The sequence below is a fragment of the Piliocolobus tephrosceles genome, chromosome X (assembly GCF_002776525.5).
Source record: "Piliocolobus tephrosceles isolate RC106 chromosome X, ASM277652v3, whole genome shotgun sequence".
NCBI classification, from domain to species: Eukaryota; Metazoa; Chordata; class Mammalia; order Primates; family Cercopithecidae; genus Piliocolobus; species Piliocolobus tephrosceles.
The window spans coordinates 215,869-234,995 of NC_045455.1; the positions used below are offsets into that span (position 1 = coordinate 215,869).

Sequence of the window (19,127 nt, forward strand, 5' to 3'; positions counted from 1 at the left end):
CCTCACCCGGGGCCGACCTGCCGGAGACCCCTTCCTCGCTGCGTCCCCCTCTTGGGTAACTTTGTTCCTCACTCGGGGCCGCCCCTGCTGGTGCTGGCAGACCTGGGTTGCAGCACCCCGGCTGCCCTGTGTGGAGGCCCCGCTCGTTCTTCCTGAACACGGTGCCCTCTGCTTCCACGTCAGAACATTTCCCTCCAATGGGCAGGGGCGAACCTGCCTGCACCCTCAGGCCCAGGTGCTCCCCAGTGCAGAGAAAGGCCACCCAGCGGGGGAAGGCACAGCTCGGGGGCAGGTGCGAGGCGGTGGAGCTGGGGGTGGTTTGGCCCCAAGCACCCCGAGCCTCGCACCCCGAGCCTCTGGGTGCCTCCTTCATTCTGGCCCAGGCTGTAAGGGGGTTTCCAAGGCTGGGGTCAGACTGGTGGACGCGGCCATCAGCAGAGATTCAGGAAGAGGAACCGGTTCTGGGAAAACCGTCTGCGTGCAGAGCCAGGGGACTGGCCGTGCCGGACTCTCCTGCAGAGGTGGGGATGAGATGCTCCAGCAGGGCTGGTTTTCCGTGGCCTTCGGGATGAGGGCTTTTGCGGGGAATTCCAGATCCCCCCGGGCTGTAGCTGCCAAGCTCAGCCTTCTCAGGAAGCCCTGCTGGCCGGGGTGGGGCTGACTGCCAAGGGCCCTGGAGGCTGCAGCAGCCTGGGAACGCTCTGCCACGGTGGCCGGCTGTGCAGCCTGGAAGGGACGCCTGGCCTCCCAGATCCTCTCCGTCCCCGACAGCTAATCTCCAAGACTCCGACTGCCGCGATTCTGGGATTTGTGGTCGGCCCCACAGGCTGGAATCTTGTTAGTTTAGGGGCGGTGGCTAGAGGTAGGAGCCGCTGGGCCCTATGTGCCCCTCAGCCAGTCACCTGCAGCGACAGCGGGAGCAGGCTCCTGCACTCAGCCCACAAACCTGGCTCTGCGAGCCGGGCTGCATGGAGCGAGGCGGAGAGATCCCGAGAAGCCCTTCCCGAGCATGCGGGGCTGTGCATGCTCACAGCTGTGAACAACGAGTAGCTCGTTTACTGTACAGGGCTAGTGCGACGGGCGGTAAACCCACACGGCCATGGTGCCGCACTCAGGGACTGATCTGGCCACCCCTGTCCTCAGGGCTGCAGAGGAGTGAAGGTTCGGTCTCTCCCTGGGGAAGCCGAAGGTCAAACTTCGAGCTGTGCCTGACAGGCAGAGGTTCAGGCTGAGGGAGGAGTCCGCAGGCTTACGTTCCTAGAAGTCTCCTCTTGTGACACGCTTGCACACACGCAGACACACACGCACATGCTGCACGCATGTGCATGCACACGGATGCACACTCATGACCCTGGGACAGCTTGGGGCAGGTTGCATGGCTTGATGTGCAGTGTTGGGTGGAAGTAAGGGAGGCTCCGGTGGGCTTCTGCTGGCTTTTCCTTTAGCCAAGATCCGTGGCAGAAGAAACGGGCCAATCTGTGCTGAGTAGGATGCGTGGCGTTTAAAACTTCTCCAGCAGGTCTTAATTGTTTGTATTCTACCCTACGTGGCTGAGGCTGGGGACGCTCTCCAGATAGCCCTGTGGCTCTCAGGGGCCTGGTCCCAGGAGGCTCAGCGGGATGCGTTTGGGGCACCAGGTTCTCAGTGCCCTGCGGGTGGCCTCCTGCTCCTGGCTGCAGTGCTGGGATGCACCTGCCTTTCTACTTTCCACAACTTGAGGTCTTTTCTGGCAACTGCTGTGTGATTTTCTAATATTTTGTATAAGAAACATTTTGTTTTTAGGCCCACAACTTGTTCTTTTTCCTAATAGCTTTCCCCCCTACTTGTCACTGACCTGTTCTCTCAGGTGGCTGCGTGTTGCAGGGGAGTCCCCGATCTGTGGACTGTTCCAGAGCCCAAGACTAGCTCAGCTGTGCCACTCAGGGAAACACACTGGAATTCAGATGAGACAGATGTTATTCTGGGAATAAACTTGGTCCTCTTAGGTCTGTGTGAGAAGAAGACGGTGGACACACGCTGGTGCCTGAACTGTAATTAATAAGAAATTACTGGTGTTCCTCCTCACGTGTGCCTGGTGATAGGAAGTCAGAAGAGAGTGTTCGATCACTTGTCGATCAGTAAGTTCTGATAACGAAAAGTCTTCCCGTGGATCTGTGGGGCAGGGCCACACGGGATTTCTCTGTGGGACTGTTCTCCACCAGCGCTCGTTGTCCAGACCCGGCGAACGGCATCAACGCCTGGCTGGAGAGAGGAGGGGGCCCTGCCGCTGTGGCGCTGCTGGTTCTCTCGCTGCTGCTGGGGGATCCTGAGCCATCACCCCTCAGGGGCGTGAGCAGTGATGTCTCCAGGACCTGCGTACGGCTTCCTGAATTCCCCAGCTGGTCCCATCCGTCTGGAATCAGTGGCATTCCTTTCTCTCTTCATCATTTCCTGCTCCATTCAGCACTCCTCGAGTATTTAGAGAAAGGATTTCTCAGCATTTGGACCCAAGAATGTGTTTATGGAAATCCTGAGTGAAAATAAAAGACTGTGGAAAGAAAAAAACACTTTTCACTACATTTTTGCTAAGTGCCTTTGTTTTTAAGTTTGTTTTATGAAGTGTATTTCTATGTTTTCTTTAGGGAAGCCCCGTCTCCTTTCCATGTGCCCTTCCCAGGCCCAGGAAAAGAGCTCGAGTGGGTGGGTCAGGAAGAAAGCGGAGGGTGGAGAAGGAGGGGCAGGCAGCCAATGTCATCCTCAAATAAAAACGCTTTGATTTCTTTCCACCAGATCATGATTCATTGTCACGGGTGACCATTTAGTTCTGTGCTCCCCTGGTTTCCTTCTGGGGGACCCCACGGTGGCGTCCACACCCCGGTCGCTGCCCACACCCAAGGCTTCCCTCTGGGTAGCTGCGCTGGAACCAGCGGGGTCTGTGAACTCAAGAATGCTGGCGTTTTTCAGGCAGGATACAGCTGCTGACTTTCAGCAGAGAAGGCCATGCGGTGGGCTAACCTGGTCTGGTTAATAATTCGTCATAGATTTGTGGATGGTCACATTGAGTGTGCAGAGCTCGAAAGCTGCCACTCGCTTAGAAGCTAGTCCAGTTTTTAGTATGCCTATGGCTTAAAAGTGGTGGTGACATTGGTTTTCAAATAAAATATTTCAGAAATATTTGGGACTTTTCTATGCATCTGATTAGAAAATTGTGAGGCTTGTAAAAATGTGCTGTGCATTCTTAACTGGCGTGTTTATTAGGATTTGGGGCTAGAGTTGGGATGTGGTGGAGTCAGTGTGAGATGGATGACTTTTTGAGGTCACCCACCAAAAGGCAACAATGGCAAGGCAAAAGCTTTTAGTTTTACTTGATGTGTTAATTACAAATGTTAGTTAAAGTTATTTTTCAGATGCTTCCCCACCCACTAAAACGTCCTCCCACAGACACTTGGCTGGGGGCTCTGAATCACACAGGCGGGGGTGGGCCTGAGCTTCCCCCCGGGGTTCCTGGGAGGCAGCCACAGCCTTTGGGAGCCATGACCTGGGGCTGTCCCAGGATGTAGGGAAATGCTGGCTATACCTTCCAAGTTTTTACAGAGTAAGGGACAACTAAGACAAACCCGTCAACGTGGGCACGTGTTTATGAGAATCATGATGGGAATTTTCAGCCTCCTTGGAGAGGTGAGCTCCCTGTGCTGGGGAAGATGAGTTCCTGCACACTCAACGGACAGACACTTGGTGTGCACATGTGCGCACGGCGACATCCACATGTGCACACAGGAGAGTGTGCATGCACCCCTCACACACGTGCGCCCCTCACACAGACGTGCGCCCCCACACACGTGCACCCCCACAAACGTGCGCCCCTCACACACGTGTGCCCCTCACACACACCTGCGCCCCCACATACACCTGCGCCCCCACACATGTGCTCACCCACACTGATGCAGAGGATTCTCCAAATCTGCAGGCTCTACGTGAATAGTGGAAACTGTATATGCAGAGTTAAGTTTTCATTAAGCAAAATTATTAGGCTGCCATGAAATAACGTTTTCAAATAACTGTATTTAAAGTGGTAAAAGCACTTTTGTCATTATAACTAAATTAAGCATTAACTCAGTAGCGTTTTGCCTCCTCTAAGGGTTCGTCTGCCGTAAGGTGCAGTTTTTCCCTCACGTTTTAACGGCTCTGACGGGCGCCGCTCAGTCGCCAGCTTCCCCTTTCCCAGTGGCTTGGAACGCATCTGTCCTGCGCTGGAGGCTTCTGGATTCTCAGAATGCGGCGTGTTTATGGAAAAGCATTAATAGGGATGGGTAGAGACGGGGGTCTCTAGGTTAATAGAGAGGACAGTATTTCTATATTGTGTAAGTGTGTTTCAAAGTTACAAATCACCTCGGATAAAACAGGGCCCCTTAGACAGACAGCAGGCCTGGCCCGAGGGGAGGGGTGTCTGTGATGACCTTCTCAAGGCCAAAAACTTCAGGACCAGCAGGATTCCTCCAGAGAATGTTTTCTGGAAGAGCGTTAGCTGCGCGTTGCCAGGCCGACTGAGAGGGCACAGGCCTGCAGGGCACTCAGGGTTCCGCTCCTGCACTGCTGCCAGGCTCTGGCTGTGTGACCTGTCACCCTCCAGGCCTCAACATCCACACTCATGTCAGCAGGGTGATGACAACTTCCCGGGGATCCCAGAACGTCACCTGCCTCGATTGCAGGCAGCTTCTGGGCACGTGTCCCATTCACAGAGCATTTGGGTTTTTTCTTTAAGCATGCTGGTTGTGACAGAAAGTAAAATATTAACCAAGAAGAATAATCTCACGTTCAACTATAGCTTCACCCAAACACATACATCTGTAGCAACGTAATTATAGGAGACTGAGAGGGCCTGGGGCTCCTCATTCCAGGCTGTACTTTTCCCTTGAGAAGCAACAGAGGTAGGAGACTGCGGCTGTTCTGACCTCTGGACTGGTTAGAGGGCATTTGTAGAGTAAAAACATACATAGGAGGCTGTGTGTTCTGGGAGGAGCCAGCAAATCGGCAGGCGACAGCGCGGGGGACACGCGGCCTGCAGAGGGTGTGGGAACAACCGCCTGCTTCGAGGCCTGTGCTCTGCCTCGACGGCGTTATCTCCAGAGCGCGAGTCTCTTATGGCAGGAAGTGAGTATGAATGAATCAGTTAACCATTCTGTAAACTGGGACGTTGTCTTGTGACCAGCCTTCATGCAGGCAGGTGCCTCCCCCGCGGGCCCGACGCTAACTCAAGCCTTGTGTTTTGTGGGCCATGTGGCCTCGCCCGGGACGAGGGTGGGCGTGACTGTCCAGCCTCCATGTCACCAAGGTGGCATGTTCATTTGTTGAGCTTACATCCTCACCAGCTGTCCCAGCCGGGAGATGCTCGGGAAAACTGCTACCTCACGGCGGCACAGGGGCCATAAACATGTCACCACTGGACATGACGGAAGCTGCCGATGACACCACACGCGAAGCCTCCCGTGGGTTCCAAGTATTTTTACACGGCCAGACCTGGCCCTGTGCCTCGTTCAGCGGCCTCTCTGTGGAAACCTCCTTCTGCTGCTGGGACCTGCAGCAGCCCACAACTGGGGGTGGGGCTGGGGATGCTTTCACCCACGACCAGGGGTTGCGCCCGGGAATTTTCCAGCTTAGCACCCCCCATTGTCCCCAGAGCTGGGAGCTGTGGGTCTTTCCACTGCTGGTCACGACTCTGCCCTGTCCCTGCACATGAGAGCGGGTGGCTGAAAAATCAACGCCAAGTAAGCTTTGGAGGGAGCGTGTTTAACCTGCCCTCGGGTTTACACTGAAACCCTGCCCACAGTTTATTAAGGGATACTCCTTAAAAAAGGTCGGGGAAGGATGAAGAAAAACAAGTTGCTTTTACAAGTCAATTAAATACATTACAGTGCTCAACTCATTTTGGCCTGTGTGGTTTAAAGACCAGATAAGAATATGCTGTTATTTATTTAAAGGTAAAATGAGGGTCTGGGCCCATTTTGCACCATTTAGCAAGCGAATGGGTAGCTTGTGTGGTCAGACCTCACTTTGACTGACAGAGCTGGGAAATGTGCAAGGAGCATTTGCTGATTAATTCGCCGCCCTCCATCCGTCTGTGTCCCCGTTCCTTCACCCCGCTGCGTGCCAGGCCGAGATACCCCAGAGAATGTTTCCAGAGGAGGTCTGGACTCAAGTCTAATAAAGGAAACCCCAGGAAATCCAGAACAGAAAGTTAGCCTGTGACAGGAGGAAATTTGTTTTACACTCCACAGCTGAACTTGTGGTTGCCTTTCTAATGTCACGTGGGCTGTGCTGAGGATAGGGCAGGTCTCTCTCCCCCGCATGGACATCGCAGACGCTCTCCGTGGTGGGTGGACTGATGGACGTGGTGCGAACTGCATGGACATCACAGACACCGCAGACATCGCAGACGCTCACCGTGGTGGGTGGACTGATGGACGCGGTGTGAGCCAGTCAGTCTCTGATGCCAGCTGTTTTACATTCCTGGGTAGCATTTGTTCCCTCTGGTTTTCTTCATTGGCATCTTTCTCTTTTTTTAAGAAATTCGTCAGAAGCAACGTGGTTCTTCCCAGTGAACACAGCAGAGGTCTGCCTGACATTTTAGATACATTTCTCCAATTCTCCTTCCGTTCCTCGCCAGCCACCATGTGCTGCGCTGAGCCCAAGCCACAGGTGTGTTTGCCCGAGTGCTGGGCCCTGTCGGGAGGAGCCGTCTGAGGCCCCCGGTCTCCATGGAAGGAGGTGCCCTGTGAGAGACGATGTGCCAGGAGGAGGCTGGTGTGGCCGAGCAGACAAACTTACATTCGGAGAAGCCTCATCTGGGGAAACAGCCCAGGAGGGGCAGCAGCCATTGGGCTCTGGAGTTGGCTGTGGCTTGTGGCCGAGCACCCCTCAGGATCATCCCAGCCTTCCAGCTCCTGCCCCTAAGTCAGGAAAGGCTTCCCGTGCATGGCAGGGCCTCCGCTGTGCTCTGGAGTCCTGGTCGGCCTCTGCTGGGACGGGCCGGGCCTTTCTCTGAGGCCCAAGGGCCTTAGTGCCTCCCAGCCCCACCCTCTAGCCCTCCTTGAGCTAAGCACCTTCCCAGCCTGCTGCTGTCCTCTGGTTCACTCTCTGAATGGGGAGTGTTGCTTTTTTGCTGAGGATTCTCTTGGAAACACTTTGAACTGAGAGATGGACCCGCAGTGGTGCGTCTGCCTCAGATGTTGGTGTCCCCTGTGGCCCCGTGGGGAGTGGACGCTGGCAGTCGGGGCACCTTGGCTGTGGGAAAGGAGGACCACGCCGGCCACAGAGGCCTGAGTGTGTGGGACCAGGGGCAAGCAGGGAGAGCTGGCATACCCCCACCCCGTTCTCCAGTTACCAACCCTTAACCCGGGGGTCTCCAAGCGGAGTCCCCATATAGCTGCAGCACCAGCCTCCCTGGGCACGTGTGTGAAGTGCTCGTGGCCGGCCCCACCCCAGACCTACAGAGCTGGGACGGGTGACCTCTTTCCACAGGCCCTGCAGAGAGTTCCCCTCTGGCTGAAATCTGAGACCCCGGTCTGCAGAGTGCGATTCTCTCTTCCTGCTGAGTGTCAGGAGCAGACCAGCTTCCCGAACAGTCACCTGCAGAGCTTCCGCTCCTTCAGGGAGGGTCCTGATGTCCTCGCGGTGGAAATCCTCCACCTGGCCAGGTTCCGGCTGCCCTGGACCCCCTGGAAGACTCCAGGATTGAGGAGCAGACGCAGGGCTGCCTGGAGCTGGCCTCACCCCTGGAGCCCTGCTCGTGCCGTTTTTTGGTGACACCCATTCACAGTAGCCTGGCTGAGGGTTTGGTTCTCCTTCTCTTTATTTGCTATCACTAAATCCATCTGATTAAAAATTAGTCTGGTGTGCCCTTGTCCCAGGTGCTGGAGGGGGTGCCTGGGGGCCGCCGTTTCCAGGGAGAGGGAGAGACAGTGTCACTTACGGGACCACACAAAGGGGCAAATCTGCCTTTTGCCTTTGTCTCTTCGCTACAGCTCCCACCCTCGCCTGTTCCTTGGAATTAGGACGAAGTCTGTGCCTCCTTCACCGGCATAAACAGAAGCTATTTAAATTGATGGACCCCAACCCCAACCAAGACACAGGATCCGATGATCCTCTGGAAGTGCCGTTTTTGCTCAGATAGCAGCCGGGGGTGTCCTAGTTCCTGACCAGAGATGGAGGTTTGACACACTCTGCTTTACACGTGAGGTTTTCTGAACAGCTTACGTAGCTAGAGGCTGTTTTGGAGAAGCAGAGATGGTCGTAGACATAGTTGCAAATACCAAGGCTGTCAGTGGACGTGGAGAGGTTGGGCTCTGTGTGGCGCAGGAAGTGACGTTTCCCTCCTTGGAGGCTCAGCCCGTTAGAACTCAGCCTGCGGCTGGTTTGTGGCTCAGCCCGTTAGAACTCAGCCTGCGGCTGGTTTGTGCCGTTCCATGTTGCAGTTTTAGTTTTTTTTTTACATTGAGCAGCCCTGGATTATGACAGGTGTCTGGCGATGTCTTTCCTGACCAGAGCACAGCTCAGCCCCCGACCGGGGCCTCACTCTGCTGCCCCTCACCTGGGACACCGTGGCTCTGTCAGGAGGATTCTCACTCCCCAAACAAGCACAGTCTGTGGTGTCAAACCTGGCGGTGTCCGGATGGGTGTGTTCTGGTGCTATGAGGCTCCGGTCTGGGCCATGGGGACGCGGGAGGCTGAGCGGGTGAAGGCAGCTGTGACGTGTGTGTCACGCCCTGTGCAGGTGCCAGGAGGGAGCTGTCAGTCCTCACAGCACCCGGGAGAGGGAAGCTTGTTGTGTTTGTCTTGCTGATGGGGAAACGGCTCTGGGAGGGAAGTGCTTTGCCAGGCTCATGCTGGGCCACAGCTGCCTGCTGCTTTCCTGAGAAGCTGTGCAAGGGAGGTGGAGGCCGAGTACGCGGAACCTGTCTTGTATAGGGCCAGGGGTCACGCAGCTGTGCAGGGAAGCGGCCACAGGCACGGTGCTTGCTGCCCAGTGAGCGGGACTGTATCCATTTCACCTGGTTTCAGATTTGAGCTGAGCGTAATGTTTGCATGCATGGGATGTTATCCTTTTGATGATTTTTTAATTACTTAAAATCTACCTTGCGGGCGTTACAGCATAGGGTTTGGTCAGGGGCCCGGGTCTGTCTCTCCCTGGTCCTGGCAGCCATGTACCCCACGGACCCAGAGCAGGGATCCGGGTTCCAGGCCCTCCTGGGCACTGCTGGATTCTGTCCCACCGACTTTGATGTTTTATGTTTTATTCTGAGCATTTCTGTTCTGTTGATTCACTATTTTTTTCTGGTTATAGAAGGAATAATTTTTCTTTTATCAACCACCCAGGCTGCAGCCACGTGTGACGGGTCAGGTTCTGGGATGGGGAGAGGGCCTGGCCCGGAGGTCGGCGTCTCGCGGTTCTCACTGGACTCCACAGACGCTCGTTGCCCTGAGGGTGCGGCTGTGGCAGCATCTGTGGGTGGCTGAGGAGACGGGACGTTCACCGTTCACCGGGCAGTTGCGCCCCATGGGTGTTCTGGGGGCTGCCTCGTGTCCCAGAGCTAGACCCACACGATGCTGAGCCTCGTGCCACTGCGAGACCATCCCCAGTCAAAGAGACCAGTCCCCTGCCCCGTGGCCCTGCACCAGCCCCGCCTCTGGTGCCGTCTCTTTGGAAGTGACAGCAGGAGGAGGCTGCTCGCAGCATTTGGAGGCTCGAGGGCCCAGTCTCTGGGTGGCCACAGCCGTGGTGCAGCGGAAGGAGGAAGAGCTTAAGTCAGAGAGTCCTGGGCTCCAGTTTTGCCTTGACGTTTACATGGCTTTAAGAGAAAACAGCTCAGCCGCGCTCTTCTCCTCTCTGCAGCCCTCGCGGCTGATCTGTGTAGAGGATTACAGAGGACCCCGTGTCAACCTCCGCAGCCCACCCGAGGCACTGAGTGTCGGGGTCGGGGTTTTCTCACTTTCTTTTCAAGCTGTCGTTGGCTTGGGATTTTGTAAAAGGCAGCTGGGGTGTGGATTGGAGTGGAGCTCTAAGATGCTTGAGGCAAGAGGAGGCTGTGAACAGGTCTGAGGGTTTGGACTGGGGACCATGCAGAGCAAACTAGCTGAGTTCGAGAAAGGCCTCAGTGCCTTGAAAGGCACCTGCTGTTTACACTTTTCTCAAGGCAGACGCTTCACACGGTTGCTGCTCCACACAAGTGCCAAGCAAGACCCTGGTGCCAGAGGTGTGGACTGAAAATGAAGCCTGAACATCCTGTGACTGTCGTGAAGCCGGTTGTGGTCGGCGGCCCGTGTGTGTCTGTCAGGCCAGGGCCCTGCTGCCTGCCCTCTGGCTTCAGGAATCCAGCTGGGGAGAAATGCTCGCTCTGAGTAGCCCTGGGATTTTGACCCAGCTTGAGGTTGTAAACAGGCGGAGGGGGCTGAGTGGAGAGGCTTTGCTGTCACAGAGACCTGGGCCTGCCCTGCCGCCGTCCGCCTGGAGCCCACCACAGCCTCGCCCTCCGTCACCTTCGTGCTGCACGTGGCAGACTGAACTGCAGGACGTCTGTGTTGCCCCCAGTTCTGCTGTTTAGGAAAAACTGTCTGTGCTAAGTTGGATCTTCCTTGTGACTGATTCAGAGGAGCCACATTGTTACGGAAGAGCTGGGAACCAGACACAGGGTTCAGAGCGTCCTCGAGGTATCAGAAGAACTCCGGAGAGCAGGCCGAGGGCTGTGTGATTGCCACACCCTCCGTGGGGCCCCGCTCCCGAGTCAGGCTGTGCCCAGCAGCCCAGTGAGTCAGAAGGTGTGGACACGAGGTGTGGATCCCACCTGCTCCAGCACCAAGAAAACAGCACCGCGGTGATGGGATGTGGATGATGGACGCGGGGTGACGGACGTGGGGTGACGGACGCGGGGTGACGGGCAGGGGATGACAGGCGCGGGATGATGGATGGGGGATGATGGGGGATGATGGGTTGTGGGATGACAGGACTTCTCAGTGCTGGTTGCTCCTGCCTGGGAGTGGGAATGAGTGGGAAGGAGAAAGGCTCGGAGAGGTCCTTATCCAGTGGCCAGGATCGGGGCTCAGGTTTTTCGTACAGTGTTCAGGGAATCCCACAGAACCCCTAGGGGATGGCAGGGCCACCCCTACCGTGCCGGCGGGAAGCAGGCGTGGAGAGGCTCAGCCTCTGAGGCAGCCGTGGGGAGTGGCACTCAGAGGCTGGCTCAGGTCCCGGGCCAGGCGAACTGATCCGCGTCAGCCTCTGGTTCTGAAATACTGAGCCTAGCTCCATTCTGAAAAGTGCAGCAGTAATTTGAGCCTCGTTCTGAATGGCACCGCTGATTCATCCTGCTTTCGCACGGTGGCCTCTGCTTCCTCTGATCCTGGCAGCCTGGAACTTCCTAAGAGGACTGGGCATGTGGATAGCCATGGTGGGGACGTTCTTTAAACTGGGGAAGGGGCTCCCCTAGACACCGTCGCTTCTCACAGGAACCTTCTAGAGGCTCACCCAGAGCAGAGTGGACACCCGCAGCAGCCTGAGTTCCGGGGAGCCCCGGCCGCCTGCCCGGGTCATGGGGGACCGGCCAGGCCCCAGCCTTTGGGTAGGAGGAGCCCAGGCCTCAGACAGGACAGGCACCGGGGTGAACAGACGGCTTCCCCTGCAGGAGGAGATGCAGCCGTTCAGAAGCAGACCTCCAGCGTGGGAAAATCAGACCCATGGTGTCAGGGTGCACGAAGGCAGGACACACAGGCCTGTCCCCTGCGAGGACCAGGACACGAAGGTGGACACACAGGCTCGTCCCCCGTGAGGGTCAGGGTGCCCAGGGTCAAGGCTGGAGCCTGAACACTGTCCGCAGACCGTGGCTGGATGGAGACCGCCATGTTGAAATGTTGTGCATCTGCTCCAGGTGTGGGCGTGTGGTCCGGAGAGGAGGTGTAGCCGTGCACACCAAGCCGTCCTCGCAGCTGCGGCTCTGGGTGGGGCTGACTGAGGGAGGGAACAAAGTTAACTTTTTCTACCTGGAGACTTAACTGGCTAGAATGAATATCTATTTCTTTGTAATTAAGGACATTTTGAAATACAGAAAAATAATTTCCTTACAAGACTTTTAATTTTAAACATACGCAGAGCTTTCTGAAAGGGACGCCGTGTGTAGTTTGGTTTCTGTGGGCCGTGTGCCTTCCATGTGCCTGGAGGATGGGCAGGTGGTTTTGTAATGTGTGTCGTAGTTTGCGCCCAGCTGGTTCAGGTGTTAAACCAAAAGCAATTAATAAAGCAAAGCAATGGTGGTGATCAGTTCAGATGGAGCTCAAGGCCCTCCCCACACCGGGGGCTTATGCTCTGGAGCGGGCAGCGTGGTCTAAGTGGGACTTGTGCGTGAATTCCTACACCTACGCTAAGTAGAATGGGCATTTATTTGCAAAGCTCTGAATTACATTTTTTTATTTTATGTTTAAACTTAATGAGGACAAATTGCCATTATTGTTACATGTAATGAGTTGACTGTCAATATTTCATATAAATGAAGGAAATGTTGGCAAAAGAGAAATTAGACCTAACATTTTTATTTATAATAATCTCAAATGCTGTTACATTTGTAAGCATTTTTGTTGCTTTGTAGTTGTTTTAATTTTAAGTTTTCAAGAATGAGAAGTTGTCCCCACTGAAAGCCCAGCACGCCAACGTCTTTCTTTCAGTTTCTCTCTATTCTTATTTTGCCTCGTGGAGATACGGTGCGCGCACATATTCAGTATTACACACACATCTGTAAACGCACACAGGAAACATTACACTCGTACGTTTCTATGTATTATTGAAAGTTCATCGGAAAACACACCAGAGGCCATGTGCTGCTCTGTGACGCGCCCATCAGAGGCTGTGACCCATCCAGAGGCTGCCGTGTGCCGCTCTGGGATCCCAAAACCCGGTCCTCCTCCTCCTCCCACCACGGCCTGCGATTTCCGGCCGTGGCCGCACTGGAACGGCAGCTGTGCAGGGTCTTCACCTGGCCAGGGTGGTGCAAGGCGCTCTGTGTGTCAGAGTCTCGCGCTGTGGAATGCCTGTTACGCTGATCCCCGCCACTGTGTAGCTTACCATGAGAGTTTTACAGCTAGCTGACTTCCTTAGGCCCCTGGAATATTGATTTGTTCTCATGTCCTCTTAAAAATATTTTTCAAAGATGGAGAAGATGTTGTAAATATGCCGTCATGGTCAGGTGTCAGGGGAGGACGGATGGGCTGCTCAGGGCCTGGCCTGGTTTCCGTCATTTCCTGAACACTGTGGGTCTGCTGCAGACACCAGTGCCGCCCATCCAGCCTCAGGCTGGGTGAAGTGAGGTGGAGGGAGCGTCTGTTTGGTCAGTGCTGGCCCCGGATGTGCCTGTGGCCTTGTCGGGCAGGAGGCAGGCGAGGAGCTTCGATGCCCGGCAGTCCCTGTCCCTGTGCTGGAAGAGGGGGGGCTGCCGGAGCTGCTCCTTGGCTGAGGGCCTCCTGAGCCCTTTTCCCATAGGTGTCCCCTCCCAAAGCCGGGCTCCTCATAAATTTGGGGGTACAGAGCTCGCAGCACCCCTGGTGAAGTTGCCTCTGGAGAGCTCAGCTGCGGCTGTGAACCCGCCTACGCTTGCTGGTCACACGGCTGCCCAGTGAGCACCCCTTGGTGCAGGGTCCATGGCGCCTGGCATCTCAGAGGGTTGGCAGCTGCTGGGGATGAGGCTGGAGCCCAAGGATGGGGTGGGGCCTTGTGTGGGGGTCGTCCTCCCAGTCCCGGACCTGCCCTCCACCCGGGAGAGGCCTGTCTGCCGTTCTGAGGTGATGGCTTGGCCTGGAGACACCTGCCCTGGCTGGGGGCCAGGCACGCTCTCCATCTCCAGGGGATTCTGGGGCTTGGGGAGGTCAGAGTCTGTTGGAGGAGGGTGAGCCAATTGGCCAAAGGGTGTTTATGGCTCAAGGTGGAGGTTGGGCTGGTGGGGGGAGAGGAGGGGACGAGGGCCTGGGGGCCACCCTTCCTGTGAAGGCTGCTCTCCGGTGTTGGCGACGCTCAGGTGAGGGTGAGTGGGGAAGGGAGGGGAGGGGTGAGCGTGTGTGGGGAGGGCAGGGGTGAGGTTGTGTGGGGAGGGGAGGGTTAACGTGTGTGGACTGGGGAGGGGTCGCCCCCACTCCAGAACGGACACCGCACTGCAACCTGCCCTTGGAGTCTGATGCTCTCTCAGGCAGTCTTGTCCTGAGTCATAAATAAGAGGAAAAATCAAAGTTTGGATTTGCTATTTTCTTGTCTTCTGAAGTTGGCATTGAGACGTCAAGTCTGGGCGGTGCGGGTTTTGACTGTGGTTCTCTGCGGGGCGGTTGATGAGAGGCTCTGTGGCCGGCCCGCTATGAGGGCCTCAGATGCTTGCCCTGTAATTGCGCTGGGTGTGCCCGCCCCCGGAGTTCCCTCCACTGATGACAGGGTCGGGCAAAGAGGCCGGTTCCTGCTAGCTGCAGGTTTTGTGAGTACAGGTTGTGGGGTGTGGGTGTGGGTTGAGCCTCTGACCAGGGTGTGGTGGTGTCTCAGGCCACATTGCCAGTGGTGGGTGTCTGTGGCCAGGGCGGTGTGGATGCGTCTGTGGGTGTCTGTGGCCGGGGCAGCGTGGACGCAGCGTCTGTGGGTATCTGTGGCCAGGGCAGCGTGGGCGTGTCGTCTGTGGGTGTCTGTGCCCGGGGCGGCGTGGGCGTGTCGTCTGTGGCCGGGGCGGTGTGGATGCATCGGGGGTGGTGCTGAGCTGAGACTCAGGCTCCCGTGTCAGATGCTCCTTGGGGGCTTGGTTCTGTGTTCCCCGTACCCCCATCTGGGAGCCGCCTGGCCTTCCCTGTGGATGTAGCATGAGTCTGGGGTTCTCAGTGTGTTTTGTGCTTTGCGAGGGTGAGAGCTACCCCAGAGAGAATGCCAGGCTCTTCCAAGATACCCCAAAGGGGCAGGGCAGCACTCACTGTGCTGAGGCTGACTGTGGTCTCTCGGGCGTCTCTCCCAACTTGGGCCAGGTGCACAGTAGGGTAGGGCGAATGTGCACACATTTCTGACGGACTTGGGGGAGACCCTCTAGGTCCCCTTGAAGCACAGAGCCAGTGCACCTGGCTTCTCTGCCAAACACAGCAACAGTCACGGCCCTCGGCCACAGCCACCTCCATGCCAGCCACAGCTGCATTTCTCCCTCGGGGCCGGCTGCACCAGAGTTGCCCACGCCAGCGTCCTCGGCTGCCAGCATCGCAGCCTCACTCTTAGCGGGGAGTGAGCAGCAGGGGTGGTTTGGGTCAAGGACCCCAACTCTGGGAGCCCACCTGCCTGGGGCTGGTCTCAGGCCCCGTGTTGCCTTGTGGGTGGGTGGGCGGCACTGCTGACTGCGTCCACGGCGATTATACAGATGACTTGGTCTTCCTGTCGTCCCCCAGCCCGTGGGACTCCGGCCTCCACGGGCTTTGCCGCCCTCCCCGGAGGTCAGGAAGTCCCAGAGTCCATAGCACAGAGGTCGCCCTGGGGGCAGGCGAGGCCCGACGGGCAGTGATGCTGCGGTCTTGGCCATGACACCACCTGGGGGGCTGCAGTCTGACTTCTGCCCCTGCCACTGGCCATGCGGCCTGCTTACCGCCCTGGGCCTCAGCGTCTTCTCCTACAAAATGGGGTGGTGATGGTTCCTGAGAGTTTCTGTGTAGAGGGTAGTGCTGGCACATGTCAGAGACGGGCCCCTCGCACCTCCTGCCCGTCCCACGCAGCCGCACCAGGCTCTGGGGGGGGCGGGACCTGAGCTTGGTTCTTCCTGTGGGAAGCCCTCTCACTCCCACTCTGTCCTCCCTGCCTCTGTCTCTCTGTCCCTCTCCCCCTCGCCGTCTCTCTGTCTCCGTCTCTCTTCCTGTTCGCTCTCACTCTCCCCCAGCACAGGTCCCGCCGTCTGGTTCGGTGTCCGCTGCTCTGCCGCCGTTTGGGCTCCTGGCTGGGGCTCTGCTCTGCTTCTCAGCCCGCTGCTGCCTACTGCCCACCTGCCGCCCGCCTACCGCCCGCCCGCTCCTGTGCGTCACAGCCCCCGTCTCTCTGTTTTCTGGCACTGGAAGAAGACACTCTTTTTAAGACAGTCCTGTGACTCACACCCAAAGGGAGATCATTTGCATTTGCACAGCTGTATGCAGTCTCAGGGCCTCCGCTCGAGGTCAGGGGCTGTGTGTCGGGCCGGGGTCTCCGCTCGAGGCCGGGGGCTGTGTGTCGGGCCGGTTCCTTCGGTGCTGGGTACGGGGTCTCTCACCCTGGAGACATCGCCTGTGGGGTCCTTGGAAACTGAGACCCCTGCTCCCCACGTTCTGATGAGAGGGCCGGCGTGTCTCTATGCCGTGGTCCAGGGTGAACGATTGGCCACATTTCCTGGGACTGCCGTTTTCCACGTGCTTTCCAGACACCACTGCCTTGGCCCACTTTGGAATCCAGCAGGTGACTTCAGGGCCCACAGCCCTTTCACGTCCACCCCCAGAACCCCGGGTGCACCCACAGCAGTCAAGGGAAACACTTAGAAACCGCATTCCTCCCGGAAGGTTCCGGTTTCAACTCTGGGGCTGTTCGGGTTTTGTGCATTTCACTGCTGGCTTCACTGTTTTACCAACAGCGGTGACTTGGAAACAAGGACAGCCGAGCGTGTTTGCTGAGGAAAGCCCGGATCTGCAGCACGCAGCGCCGGCTGCGGCCCCTGGCGTGGGTCAGGGTCGGGATCGGGCCCCTCCAGGTTCGGACTGTCCATGGGATGGTGCGTAGACGCTGTCTCCGGGCGGGGCCCAGCACCAGCAGTGACTGGTGACTCTCCGGCCCTGAGGGGCTCATCCTCCCTCTGTCCTTCCTGTAGACGTGCAGGCCACTGGTGGGCTGTGGGGGTGCTGGGGCCACTGCCCACCGTCCTGCTTGGGGGTAGACCTCGCTGGGCAGCAGAACCCCCTCCTAGCGCATGACCCAGGGGTCTGCTTACCTTCCTCTCCCTCTGAAATTCCCTGGTTCTTCAATTTTGGTCCCTTTTTCTGGGCCTCTCTGACTCGTCCGTAACAGAAGTGCAGAGAGGTTTGGTGGCTGCCGTTGGCCAGGACGCAGGCCTGCAGGACCCTACCTTGCTGGTGACTTCACGGGCCATCCGTGTGGGTGTGGGGAGCCCCCGTCCCCCCACCCCTGGCTGCTCCCCAGGCCCCTGGGCATGTCCAGCCTGACACAGGCTGACGCTCACCCCCTCACCTGCGGTTTCAGTCACCTGTGGTCAGCCGTGGTCCAAAAATGTTAAATGGAAAATTCTAAAAATAAGCGATTTCTGAGTTTTAAATCGTGTGGTGTTCTGTGTAGCGGTTGAGGCCCCGTGGTCCGCCTGTCAGTCACCTAGCAGCCTCTCCCGGTGGTGAGAACACAGACACACGGGGTCCGGGCTCCACGGCTTCAGGTGTCCCTGGGGCCTTGGAGCGTTTCTCGAAGGGTGCACAGTTCCCAAACGGCGGGACATCTAAGCAGGTCCGGACAGCAGACAGACCGAAACAGCCTGGGATTTTCCGAGTTGAAGCTGTTTCCCCAGGTGTCCTGGTGTGGGATGTGCTTTCTGGCATTTTCCACGGAAGCCACGTCAGCCGCCTTCTTCCCAACTGCCGGGGCCGGCTGCCGCACTTGTCTTGGAGGTGGGTTCCAGAACAAACTTCCAGCCAGCGTGGGGCGCAGCGCAGGGGGACAGGGCCCCGATGGGGGTCCCTGGCCGCTCTGAGCATCACGTCCTCTGCCCGACAGAGCCCTGTCCCCACGACTTTCCTGCCCTTTCCAGGCCGCACTGACCAAGTGCTTTGCAGGTGGGAAGCACCTGGTGTTCTGCACAAAAGTCTGAAAATCTCCTTTCAGAATGCATGGAGGCTGCTGTACATCCCATGGCCAAAGCTCTGAGGGTGCCCAGGACGTAGTGGGGAGGGTCCGGGCTGAGGCCGGTGCTGGCACAGAGGCACTGCTGGCCGGGGCGGGGCGGAGTCAGAGCTGCGTCTCCTGCAAGCTCCTCCATTCACCATTCAGTGTCTTCCTGTTACGCAGAGTTTGGAAAGCCTTGCTGTGTTCAGCTGTGTCAGTGTGGTGTCTCCACCCTGGCTTGCCGCTCTCCAGAGCAGACGCTTTGCAAACCTGCCTTTTTTCTTGCTTAATTAGGACAATAGTTTTTAAACAGCCTTAGAGTTAAGGAGATAAAACTCTGTGTTTGAGCTCGAGCAGAGCACATGGGGGCTGCAGGGGGCTGCGAGGGGGGCTGCAGGAGCTACAGGGGGGCTGTGGGGGGCTGCTGTGGCTACAGGGGGGCTGTGGGGGAGCTGCTGTGGGGCTGCAGGACAGGTGTGCTGTGGGGGCTGCATCTCAGGCGCTGACCCTGCATTTGGGCCAGTTTTAAACAGAGCCTTACGTAGGTCCCAGGCAGGGAGGGAAAGGAGGGAGACGCTGTGAACGCAGGTCTGAGAAGCGCTGACCAGCGGCGGTGAGTCACTCCCAGACACCCCAGGGAATCCAAATGTGCCTGAAGGGAGAGGCAGTCACCCTCCCTCCCCGACCCAGCACCCACCCACAAGACAGGCTATTTCTGTACCGTCTCGGAGTGATGGAGGCCTGGGAGGGGCTGCCAGCCCCGCGTGTCCCCGGCCTCAGGCCTCAGCAGCTGCCTGTGGGTTGGGAGTGTCTGTTGTGCTTCCGCCTCTGACCTTCGCTGCTGTTCTGACCTTGAGGAGAGGAGGGGTGGGCAGGGGCTCGGGGGGCCGGGCCCTGACTGCTGTGGGTCTGGCTTCAGTGGGTGTCGTCTTCCTGCGGTAGCCCAAAGCTGTGTTAAAATAAATTTCAGAGCTTTTATTTGTTCATTCTTTAAACCCCTTCTGAGGTCCTTCCCCAGCCCTTGTGGCTTCACTGCCTCTCTCCTCCTTGCTGTGTGGGACATCCCACAGGGCTCCTGCTTCCCTGGGTCTGGGCTGGTCTCTCCTCCGGACACTAAGCCGGCCTCCACGGCCCTCGCCCCTCCCGCCTCCCCTCATCCCGGCCATGGGGTTTCCCACCTCTCGATGGGAGGGGGCCGGCCAGCCCGAGTCCACACACACCCCCTTCATGTCCTGACCCCAGCCCACCAGGTCTCAGGGCT

The 19,127-nt window shown here is 57.6% G+C and overlaps 1 protein-coding gene and 1 long non-coding RNA gene across 3 annotated transcripts in view; both read left to right on the top strand.

Annotated features, from left to right (window-relative positions):
* LOC111546366 overlaps positions 1–2,532 on the top strand; it is an 11,209-nt gene extending 8,677 nt beyond the window's left edge. Inside the window, exons 1-2 of one of the 2 annotated variants that reach the window (XR_002732763.2) lie at positions 12–521; positions 1,847–2,532. This is a non-coding gene — a long non-coding RNA (uncharacterized LOC111546366). Of the gene's footprint in view, positions 1–11; positions 522–1,846 lie in introns of those variants that run through there. The other variant, XR_003306718.1, reaches the window with a different exon arrangement.
* RASA3 (RAS p21 protein activator 3) overlaps positions 1–19,127 on the top strand; it is a 128,865-nt gene that overhangs the window by 16,104 nt on the left and 93,634 nt on the right. The window lies entirely within an intron of this gene.